We start from the raw sequence: 12,731 nt of genomic DNA, 5'->3' as shown, positions 1-12,731 counted from the left end.
ACTCCCTCCGTCCGCAAATAAGTGTACTTCTACGTTTTGGTCTAAGTCAAAGTTTTAAAATTTTGACCAACTTTATAGAGAAAGAGTAATAACATATATGACATCAAATTGGTATATTATTAAACTATATTTCAAAATGAATCTAGTGATACTAATTTAGTGCCATAAATGCTGGTACTTTTTTCTATAAAATTGGTCAAAGTTTTAAAACTTTGACTTAAGACAAATGCTAGATGTACACTTATTCGCGGACGGAGGTAGTAGCAACTAAAGTGGCTCAAGTATCCATGCTTGGCACCATGTATCGCTCCCGGCTCAGGACATGAAAACAGACCGAAGTAACAGCAAACAAAACAAGGAATACATAACCTGAAGACTGGGTATGGCGAAAGTCTGGCTTCCAGACAATCATGAGAACCAAATTCATAATAAAGAAGGCTCACCCTTGAACAATTGAAAAGCGCCACCTATCGTCAGTCAATCCAAATTTGGACTTCGGCTGATGAAACGCACCATTCATTATTCGTTCAGATTGCAGTGATTCCGTTTCCAAGGTTGAATATTACTTACAACCATTGAACTTTGTTCTCCTGGAGCCCTTGAGATGATGCTGGCGTTCTGCAAGTGGAACAGCTCCAGCTCTTGACAATCACAAGGCCTGCCAATGGAGTTAGGAAGTACTCGCTCCGTCCCAAAATAAGTGACTCAACTTTGTACTAATTTTTGTACAAAGTTAGTACAAAGTTGAGTCACTTATTTTGGAATGGAGGGAGTAAAAAATAAGCAAGATATTGCTATGTGAACGATTCTTTTTTTTTCGACAAAGGCTATGTGAGCGTTTCTAGGTGAACAAATACAGTTTCTTGAGATATGAAGGGTGAACAAATATATCAACAATGTAAACGGAAATGAATATAATCCATCACTTAGAGCCTATTTACTTCTAAACAATAGCCAACCCTTACCTATAGCTATAGCTAGGGCAGTAACTAATCATCCAGTCACTAAATCCTTTTCCGTAAGCCTTTCTTTATTGGTACAGCAGTAACCCTTTTGATGTGACTTATCATTGTAAGATAACTAGAGCATTCCTTTGGTTCTCTCTTTTGATGAAATTTCTCTATGAGCTCTTCTGATGTGTCACTCAGATGTAATTCTTCAAGGGTTGTGAGATGCTCAACACCATGAGGAAGAAACTTCAGTTCAGGGCAGTTTTCCAAGAAGGATTCAGTAAGGCTTGCCATTGCACCCTCTTCTATTTCTGGTTGAGCTGCGGTGCATCCCATATCAATAGAAGCCGAAGTTTTGGAAAAGACCCTGCAGTGAAGTGCAACTTCTTCACTTCAAAAGCCTTGACAAGCGCAAGGTAACATAAACCATGTAGCGTCAACAAACTGGAAAACGATTCCTCGTCAATTTTGGAGAATGCCGGCCGCAGATAAGTAATTCTAATAAGGCATGACCAAGATGACATAAACTGAGGTATTGATGTCTTCTTGTGCTGCCCTTCTAAAACAACTTTGTACATCATTACGGGTAAACAAAGTCCCTCTAGCTGCAGCACCTCCTTCTCGCTTGTAGCTGTGATTACTAGATGCAGAAGATGCCTTGTTTCTTTGATAGCATTTGTCAAGTCCGCAGAGTGTTTAGTTTCCATGTCGCAGACGCCAAATGTCTCGTTTAAAGCTGCTACACCCTGCAGAATTTCTGAGCTTGCTTCCACGCATTACAGAGCATGCAGTAAAAGGCTTAAGCTCTCCTGGTTGGCCAACATTACATGCAAACAGGTATCTCAACCTCTGAAGTTTTACAATGTTGTCTGGTAAATACGGCAGTGCACCATTGAAAGCATCCAATCCTACCAAGTTTTGCAACAATCCTATTTCTTCAGGCAGACTTTCAATATCAGTACCTCTAAGGCCCAAATACCACTGACTGAACAAGTTGAATATATCGGTAGGCAGCATCTTGACACGTGTACCTTCTGTCAAACATGAGATATTGCGTGTACGTCAAGGAGGTGCGCCGGTACAAGATCATCCCGTGGAGTAGTTAGTTAGCTAGAATACTATGTAATCTTTATCTTTCTTATCTCTAGTATTCTTTCTCTCCAAGAGATGTATCCCAACAACCTGTACGCGTATCCGGGCTCGCAACCCAGCTATTTAACACGCAACACGTCTGACCAGGAAAGCCAAGACGTTTACCGCATCGCACATGGTATACAGAGCCTTCTTCTTCCACCAGAAACTCTAGCTTATCCATCTCCATCAAGTGCGCGCAGCCATGTCTTCCTCCTCCGCCTCCTTCCAGTCGGCCCTCAGCGGTGGAGCCCCGGAGAAGCTAACTCGCGGCAACTATGTTCTGTGGCGGACTTAGATCACGCCATAGCTACGGGGTGCTGGCCTCTTCCACTACATCGATGGCACGACGACTGAGCCGGCCGAAGTCCTCACCACCAAGGACGCTGCCGGCAAGGAAACCACTGGGCCGAATCCCCTTCATCCGCTCTAGGTGAGGGAGGATCAGCAGGTCCTCGGCTATCTCCTCCAACACCTCTCCAAGGAAGTGCTCATCACGGTGACCACGATCACCACGGCGCGCGCTCTTTGGGTGGCACTGGCGAACATGTTTTCGTCACAGTCACTCAGCCGCATCAACAACATCCGGACAGCGCTGATCAATGCGCAGAAGGGCAATCAACCGGTGGCCACCTTCTTCGCCGCCATGAGGGGTCTCGCCGATGAACTCGCCGCGGCGGGAAAACCCATCCAGGACGACGAGTTGATCTCCTACATCATCCACGGGCTGGACCAAGACTATCAGCCCCTCGTCACCGCACTAGATGCCCGTGTCACTCCGGTAACTCTCGATGAACTTTTTGCCATGCTCAGTAACTTTGATCAACGCATGGCACATTATCATTGTCCCGGTGGTGGCTTCAAATCGTCGGCCAACTCTGCATCCAAAGGCCGTGGTGGTGGCTCTCGCTCGCGTTCATCTTCCCGTGGCAAGGGGAGGTTCGGCTCCGGCGGAAGTGGCTACTCCAACAACTACTCCAACAATTCACGCGGCGGCGAGCGCTCCGGTAACTCCAAAGGGCGCCGTGGTGGTGGCAGTGGTGGTTCCAAACGGTCCCGTCCAGACTTGCCTCGCTGCCAAATTTGCGGCAAGCCTGGCCATACGGCAAAGGACTGCTGGTACCGCTACGAAGAAGATGACGGCGACTCCTCACAAGATGAAGAGAAAGTTGCTGCGGCGGCCGATGGCTCCTATGGAATTGACACAAACAGGTATGTTGACAGTGGTGCCACCAACCACATCACCAATGAAATCGAGAAAGTCACCATGAAGGAGAAATATCGTGGCAAAGATCAAATTCATACGGCCAGTGGTGAAGGTATGGGTATAAGTCACATTGGCCACTCAATTTTTAATACCCCTAGTCGTAAAATTCATCTCAAAAGAATCTTGCATGTTTCTAGTGCTCATAAGAATCTTCTCTCCGTTCATAGAATTGCTATTGATAATCATGTTTTTCTTGAATTTCATCCTTTCTTCTTTTTGATCAAGGATCAGGCCACGAGGAAAGTTCTCTATCAAGGTAGATGTGTTCGAGGGCTCTACCCGTTGATTCCGGACTTTAGAAGATTCAATAAACAAGCTTGTGGTGCTATCAAGCTTTCGTCCACACGATGGCATGATCGTTTAGGACATGCCTCGTTTTCTTTGGTTGAAAAATACTTAGGAAAAATAAGCTCCCGTTTGTTGGTGAGCGCAATGTTGAAACTATTTGTGATTCATGTCAGTGTGCTAAAAGTCATCAATTACCATATCCCATATCTACTAGTGTCTCCACTAAACCTTTGCAATTGATCTTTTCTGATGTGTGGGGACCGGCCGCCTCCTCTGTTGGTAGACACACGTACTATGTTAGTTTTATCGATGACTATAGCAAATTCTCATGGATCTATCTTCTCAAAAAAAAAAGATCTGATGTGTTTCAAGTTTTTCACAACTTTCAAGCACTCGTTGAAAGAAAGTTTGACAGTAAGATCAATGTTGTCCAATCTGATTGGGGAGGGGAATACGAGAAACTCAATTCCTTCTTCCAAAATATAGGAATATCACACCAAGTATCATGCCCACACGCTCACCAACAAAACGGGTCAGCCCAACGCAAGCATAGGCACATTGTCGAGGTTGGCTTGGCCCTCCTCGCAGGAGCCTCCATGCCTCTCAAGTTTTGGGATGAGGCCTTTCTAACAGCCGTTCACATCATCAATATGCTTCCTAGCCGTGTCATAAATAATGAAACACCTATGGAACGTCTCCTCCACACGAAACCTGATTACACCTCTCTTCGTGTCTTTGGGTGTGCGTGTTGGCCAAATCTTCGGCCTTACAATCAACGCAAGCTCATGTTTCGCTCAAAACGGTGTGCTTTTCTTGGCTATAGCGCACAACACAGAGGTGTCAAGTGTCTTGACATCTCCACTGGTAGGGTATATATCTCACGTGTTGTTGTTTTTGATGAGACAAAATTTCCCTTTGCGGATCTTCATCCCAATGTCGGTGCCCTACTCCGCAAGGAAATCTTGCTTTTACCCTCTCATCTCTCCGGCTATGATCAAGGGGGTATTACAAATTGTGATGATCATATGTTGACTAACCCTACTAATGGTCTCCATGAGCTTTGTGATGATGCAGAAGAAAACAGTGCAAAAATCACAGAAAATAATGAAGAAAATGGTGCCGCGGACCCTTATTTCACGTGTCCTGGCTCGAGGGACACATCCACCTCGGGATCAGCGTAGGTGCTGCAACCAGGCAGCAGATCATCCTCGGGTCCCGCGCCTGGCAGTGATTCTATCGCGCCAGCCGAAACAGGAGCAGGCGGGCGCGCCGCCGAATCTGCACCAGCCACGCGGCAGAACCTGGTGGGCGGCAGCGCTCCCCCTCGTGTGCGCGACTCCGCGCCTGACAAGCGGTGGGCCGGTACTGGCTCGGGCCGCGTTCAGAGCCAGGCCCAACTGCGTGTGTACACATGTCATGCCGCCACTCGTCAGGCGGACGCGGGGGCAGGTTTGCTCAGCCCGGGGCCCAGGCAATCATTGGGCCATGATGACGCCTCCAGGCCCGGATCTTCTGTGGTGATATCGGCTTCCACACCACGACCCACGACCACAGAAGATCCCGCTCCGACATCGCCTGGTGACGCTGCTGTTTCTGGAGGCCCGCGCGGATCCTCCTCGTGATCGGGTGAGGATCAGTTCGATCCAGACCCGGGATCCTCTGCGCCGGATCTCTCTACAGAAGCGCCTGCTCCTACTCCTCCATGTCGAACGCGACTACAACAAGGGGTAATTAAACCTGTTGATTATAAACACGCTACAAAATATGGGCTGGTATGCTGTACAAGTGAACCAGGAGAACCCAATACACTCGAGGAAGCTTTGGGTGATGCAAATTGGTGAAAAGCAATGCATGATGAAATCATAGCACTTAAGAAAAATAGAACATGGCACTTTGTTCCTTCACAACGAGGTAAAAATCTTATTGACTACAAGTGGGTTTTTAGGATTAAAAGGAAAGCTGATGGAACCATTGACCGTTACAAAGCTAGACTCATTGCAAAGGGTTTTAAACAACGGTATGGTATTGACTATGAGGACACGTTTAGTCCAGTTGTAAAGGCTGCTACTATCCGTCTTGTTTTGTCCATTGCTGTGTCCAGGGAATGGAGTCTACGTCAGCTAGATGTTCAGAACGCGTTCCTCCATGGTGTTCTGGAAGAAGAGGTTTACATGAAACAACCACCTGGATTTGTAAACACACATGCACCACTTCATGTGTGCAAACTTGACAAGGCATTGTATGGACTAAAGCAGGCACCAAGAGCATGGTATTCTCGTCTCAGTAAGAAGATGCAAGCACTTGGTTTTGTTCCCTCAAAGTCTGACACGTCATTGTTCATTTATAACAAATCAAGTATATCCATATTTGTTCTCATATATGTTGATGATATAATTGTGACAAGCTCATCTGATGAAGCTATAACTGCACTGTTGAAAGATTTGAGTACAGAATTTTCCCTCAAGGATCTAGGAGATCTGCATTATTTTCTTGGTATTGAGGTAAAGCAACACAAGGATGGTCTTCACCTCTCTCAAGAAAAATATGCAACAGACTTGGTAAAAAAGTCTGGTTTACAAAGTTGTAAGCCTGCGCCCACTCCTTTATCCAGCACAGAAAAATTATCTCTTGTTGAAGGAGAGCCCTTGAGTTCAGAAAATGGTACAAAGTACAGAAGTTTGGTAGGTGCACTTCAATACCTAACACTGACTAGACCAGACATTTCCTTTGCTGTTAACAAAGTGTGTCAGTTTCTTCATGCACCTACTACTGTTCATATGACTGCTGCAAAGCGTATAGTAAGATATGTGAAAAATACGCTGAATGTTGGCCTAAATTTCAGCAAGTCATCTTCTACACTTATCAGTGCCTTCTCTGACTCTGATTGGGCTGGTTGTCTAGTTGACAGACGTTCAACTGGTGGCTTTGCAGTTTTCTTTGGACCAAATTTGATATCTTGGAGTGCCAGGAAGCAAGCCATAGTTTCAAGATCTAGTACAGAGGCAGAATACAAAGCATTGGCAAATGCAACATCAGAGATCATATGGGTGCAGTCAATTTTAAAGGAACTAGGTATGAAAAGCACTAGAGCTCCTTGTTTGTGGTGTGATAATTTAGGTGCTACCTATTTATCAGCGAATCCAGTCTTTCATGCCAGAACTAAACACATTGAGATAGATTTTCACTTTGTTCGAGAAAGAGTTGCAAATAAACTTTTGGATATTCGGTTTATTCACTCTCAAGACCAAGTTGCGGATGGTTTCACCAAAGCTCTACCCACAAGAAGCTTTGAAGACTTCAAGCATAATCTCAACTTGATGAAGTTGTGATTAAGGGAGGGTGTCAAACATGAGATATTGCGTGTACGTCAAGGAGGTGCGCCGGTACGAGATCATCCCGTGGAGTAGTTAGTTAGCTAAAATACTATATAATCTTTATCTTTCTTATCTCTAGTATTCTTTCTCTACAAGAGATGTATCCCAACAACCTGTACGCGTATCCGGGCTTGCAACCCAGCTATTTAACACGCAACACGTCTGGACAGGAAAGCCAAGACGTTTACCGCATCACACACCTTCCAGATCCAAAGTCGACAGCAGGTTTGAAGATTCTAGGGTAGGCCTCAGCAAATCAATATTGATATACCTGTTAAAAATATGGATTGTACGGACATGTGTAGCATCAGGTTCACCCAGTCGTTGAAGATTTTCACTCTGGATTGATATGTGACGTGTGTGCCCTATTGAGAATTCTCTAGAGGCATCATACACTTTACCAAGCATTCTTCACCAGCTTTATTGAGGGCAACAAGGCATATGACATCATGCATCTGGCAACATTTCAACCGCCCGGTATAATTCCTCTCGACCACCTATAGTATGCTTCGGTTCACAAGTTCAGTCAAGTATCTCTCTGCCACTTCCTCCATAGTATTGTTCTCCTTTTCCTTGATGAACCCGGCGGTAATCCAACGCGTCATTACTGTCATTGGACGTTTTATTAACTGCATACCACTGTTTGTATTGGTTGGAAAGACATGTGGGACCACATGTTAACTCAAAGAAGAATAGTTAATTGGGATGCCACGTTGGAGAAAAACCACTTTCTAACGGAGAAAGGCGCAAGACATAAGAGTGTGATAAATTAGAGGTTATACGGTAATTGTTTTCTGGGTTCGATGTTGAATTTTAAACCAACTGGTCCGTTGAGGGTTGATAAGTGGACTTCTCTCTTGTCTTTGGCGAGATAAATGGCAAAAAAGAAGTGGAGGGAGGGAAAGGGCGGAAAAGAAATGACGGAACTAGAGGGAAGAAAAGAGCTATAGTTTGAAGGCAATGAAAATTAATGTGCATGGGTGTAAAAAAATTACCACCTCCTCATCCTCATCCTCATCCACATTTGCTAGGACCTCCTCGTCCTCCGCCTCCAGCTAATCCATGTCATCTTCATGGAGAACTATTACCCTTGAAATTTGACATAACATGGTATGTTTAGCGAAGCTCATGAAGTCACGAGGGACATCATGGTCGGATAGGATGGTACCATGGAAACTCATTCCGGTGGTGTCATTCCGTTCTTGTATGGAGAAGCTGACACACAGAGCGAATCCTCATGCTACCATCATATCTATTTATATTAAAAAGTAATTGATGAGTTTCCCAGAAAAAAGAGAAATAAGCTAAAAAATCCCAGAAAAATTAGAAACATCTGATCGTTAATTTATTTTTATAATTACTAACAAATAACCTCAACCGTCAGATCTCATTAATGTAATCCCACCTATCCCCACCCCGCAATGCAATCGTGAGGGGAAAATCCATCTATCCCCAGGTCCTGTACATGGCAATTGAACTTGAGGAGAAAATCCAAAAAAAAAAAAATCCAATCTATCCCCACGTCCTGTACATGGCAATGGAACGTGAGGAGAAAATCCAAAAAAAAAAATCCAATCTATCCCCACGCCCCATGCATGGCAATGGAAAAAACTAATCCCACCAATCCCCACGCCCCATACATGTCAATGGAAACGTGATGGGAAAATCAGAAGAAAAAAAAACTATCTGCCTCGCAGGTCAAAGGCTCCAAGCGCCGCCACAAACGCTCGACCTGGGTGCCTCCTCCCGAGCTCTCCATTGGTGTTCATCTGCTGCACCCTCATGAGATCCATCAAAAACACTTCGATCTGACCACCCAAAGCATCCTTCATGAGCTCCTCCTCTAATTTAGCCGTACATATATCTCACAAGCCGCCGATCTGGTCGCCGCCTCTAGCCTACTCTTTGCAACCCTCTTTACCCTAGCCATCTTCTCGATCTAAGGTACAGCCGTTCGTCCTGCTCGATTACATGGATGTTTCGAGATTCCCACTTGCTTTACTTATTCGCAACCAAGATTAGGTATTACCAATCAGTATGCTTTTTTAGAATTTACAATTTTCTATCTATGCTTCGATGCATAAGTGAAATTCCCTTAGATGGTGATGATGCAAATTTCTTTTAAGACATCTTAAATTTTCTATCTATCCTTCGATGCATAACTGAATTTCCCTTCGATGGTGATGATGCAAATTTCTTTTAAGACATGTCAAAGTGTTTGCATGTCGTCAAGAGGCCTAACACTGATAAATTAGGTATGCACATATTGCCAGCCCGTGGAACGACGTCATGAGCAGGGCATCTTGGTTCTGCGTACAAGAAAATAGCAGAGGATCCAGCTCGCCATAAGGTAAATAATTCATGCACGAAAACATCCACGCATGCATCAGTCAATATCAGGAAATCAGCAGATTGTGTGCGTTGATAGGTCCTAAGCATCCCATGCGTCATCCAAGTAGGATTGTCAGTAGGGCTTCCCGTAAGAAGACATTTGCTGTATGCTCACCGTCAAGAGATGGTATGTACTGAACATCTAATACATGTTTTTTATTTACTACAGCATCTATTTCTTTATATAGTACGAAGCAATGCAGTTGTTTCTTTCTTTTTACCATACAATACGAATTGAGTGGTGCTGTGTTCATGCATAATAAATTAAATCAAAGTTTAAATTTATTTTGTACTGTATATCTTCCACTCTTTCTAATTACTTTGATGTGATATGTACATACCACGTTTTAATATAGTACGATCAATGTTGTTGTTTCTACAAATTAAAATATTGAATGGCGGCTACGCTGCCGCATAATAATTTAATGGAAGTTCAGTTTAATTATGTATCATGGATTCCTGTATTATGTTGTGGTATGTGTAAATCACGGCGATTTTTTATTCCCTTCCGAGACGAGTCGTGAATTTGATGCCAAGTACTGTATGATGCATGCATAAATATTTTAGATTCAGTTTTCTTTTACATCTTATATCATTTCTATTTTGTTGTGGTCTGTTAAAAACGCATGATTTAATCAGTATGCATCACGTCCCCCTATGGGTATATTTTATCTCAGATTCTTTCAGTCTATAAGCTATCCAAAGAAGCATATTTGATCTCGATAATTTTGCAGTTTCATGATTTCTTAGTCGAGTACCATGATTCCATTGCATTGGAGGGTTGCATATTCTAATATGAATGTGCCAAGTCCATCCATTTTTAATGGAAATTAAGTGATGGAATGGTGCACAAATTTGCAACCAGTGTAAATTTTTATTTTTATTTTCATCCTTTTAGTAGTAAATCTTCACGCTCTGACGAAAGTAACTAATCATTTCATAACATTTGCTTTAGACATTATATCAAACACATGGTGAACATGTCAAAAAGGATTGTTGCACCACAATTGAGCAAATTAATATCCCTGGAACCGGATGGGAAGTAGTGATATGTGCGCCACTGAGGGAATGACCCGTGATGACAGCGACCTAATTTTTCTTGGTCCAAACAGGGTGCATGTCCTATGAAGCATCCAGCCATCCCAGGCAATATAGGAATATATACATGCAGTACCAAATTCGTTGCGTCGGATAGGTTCCCAGAATGCATGGTATCTATTACTTTTGGTTATTTCCTTTTGCTTCGATCCGTGAATTTGATGCTAGCTAATGTACAATACATAACTACAAATCTTTTATTCAGTTTTGGTTTGTACAAAAAGACATTATTTAATATGTATGGATCATGTTTCCCTGTATGCAAACTTTATCTCAGGTTCCTTCAATCGATAGGTCATATGCAAAGGAGCATGATTAGTTCTCCAGAAGTTTGCAATTTCATGGTTTCTTAGTGTGTATACTACGGTTCGATTGTCTTGAATGATTGCATATTCTATTCTAAGTGTGCTAACTCCATCCTATTTTTACAGGGAATGAAGTGATGGAATGGTGACAAAATGTGGAATCAGCATCAATTTTTATTTTAGCATCATGTTCCCGTTTTAGTACTAAATCTTTATAGTCTAATCGAATAAACTAACAATGTCATAATATTTCTTTAGAAATTTTGTCAAATACATGGTGGACAAGCCGAAGAAGGATTGTTGTTGTACAACTAAGCGAATTAATACCCCTGGTATCGGTTCGGAAGTGTTGAGATGTGCGCTACGAGGAAATGGCATAGGATGACATCCGTCCTCCATACTTGACCTTGGTTCTTATCTGGCACTTTATGTGACTTTTGGCTCAACAGAATATTATGATTCCTCTTAAGATTGGTAGAGAGATTTTTTTTACAAGTGTTATATTTGTCAATATAATAGATGATTTTTTTCTTATTGAATTATTATTTGATGAATCTTTCTGCCATATAGATGTTGGATGTATTTTGTTATGTACGAGGACCAAAACACATCTTTGTAGTTTCTTATACCATGAAAAATATGCCTTCTAATTCTCTCTGAACAACCAAAAACTGTAAGTTGAGTTTGTTACATAGTATAAGATTGAATTATGTATGGTTTGCAGAAAATACTTTTTATTATATTATAGAAATCTTGCAAGCTTTTCATTACTTCTGTTTCAGGGGTTGAAAGAATGTCTTCTAAGATATTTTATTTTTTGTCATCGTGTAACTTACTTTGAAACAAATGTGGACTATATGGTTGACCTTGGATTGTTTGTGGTCTCCTTCTAATTTACTCTTGAACAGTAAAAATTGAAAATAGAGTTGTTAAATACTATAAGAATGAATTATGTATGGTTTGTAAACAATACATTATATTGCATTGTACAAATCTGGGTTAGGTGGCAACAGATGGAAATAATAATACATTAACCTTTTCTATATAATCAGAAGAAGTGTCAATCACTTCCTAAGACTATTTGGGTATATGGATACTATAACTTTGGCCATTGAAAAAGTTAAATTATTGTTTAATACATACAATAAGTTCCAAGTCACTTGCTTGAATTTAATGCGGGCTTGAATGACTTTGTGTGATATATATGTATAGGAAATAATACACAACATTTATTTATCCTTCCTAATGTATTTAGACAAATCAAACAATATGATCTTATTAGTTAAACATATAACATTCTAGCCCACGCATCGGGCCACTCTGCTAGTTTGACAAACAGAACAATTACCTAATCCAATGGTTATATTCACCAGAGGCTCATGAAAGCCATGGAGGACATCGTACTAAAAACGGAAAGGTCACTGAAAACACTGATGCAACACAACACCCGGAAGAGAGGTTATATAGTGTTACATGGCAGAATAAAAAGGACGAGAATGGAGTAGCAGGAAAAGAATGAGCAGGAAAAAATGTGAGAAAAAGGGAAGGAAAGAGATAGGGAGATAAAGGATGGGAAAAGGAGAGTGTGTAGGGAACGCGACACAAAACAAAAAATTTCCGACCTACGCACCAGCCCAGGACCACTATGGAGACTGCATACATGGCTTGATCTTTTTCGTTACCGACTCGTAGCGCAGCGGGAAGTAGAGTCGATGACGATCGGCGGTGCAGATCCCCGCAGCTAGGATTTACAACCTCCCAACCGCGAGGATGTATACCCTCATCTGCTCCTCAGACAGCCCTCCGGGAGGCGGTCGAACAGCCCCCCGGACGGTGTCGCGGACAGTCCTTCGGGAGGACCTTCGAAACTCGAACGGTCACTCGGACAGCCCTTCGGGAGGACCTTCGAAACTCGAACGGTCACTCG

General features: G+C 42.6%; 1 pseudogene; it reads right to left on the bottom strand.

Moving 5' to 3' along the window:
* Positions 1–207: 207 nt before the first annotated feature.
* On the bottom strand, positions 208–7,615 carry LOC147962795 (disease resistance protein RPM1-like; annotated as a pseudogene).
* Between the last annotated feature and the right edge of the window lie 5,116 nt (positions 7,616–12,731).

This window comes from Triticum urartu, chromosome 7A, assembly GCF_056163025.1.
Source record: "Triticum urartu cultivar PI428250 chromosome 7A, HENAU_Tu73, whole genome shotgun sequence".
Classification (NCBI taxonomy): Eukaryota; Viridiplantae; Streptophyta; class Magnoliopsida; order Poales; family Poaceae; genus Triticum; species Triticum urartu.
The sequence above is the reverse complement of the archived record's forward strand: the minus strand, read 5'-3'. Positions and strand labels throughout refer to the sequence as shown.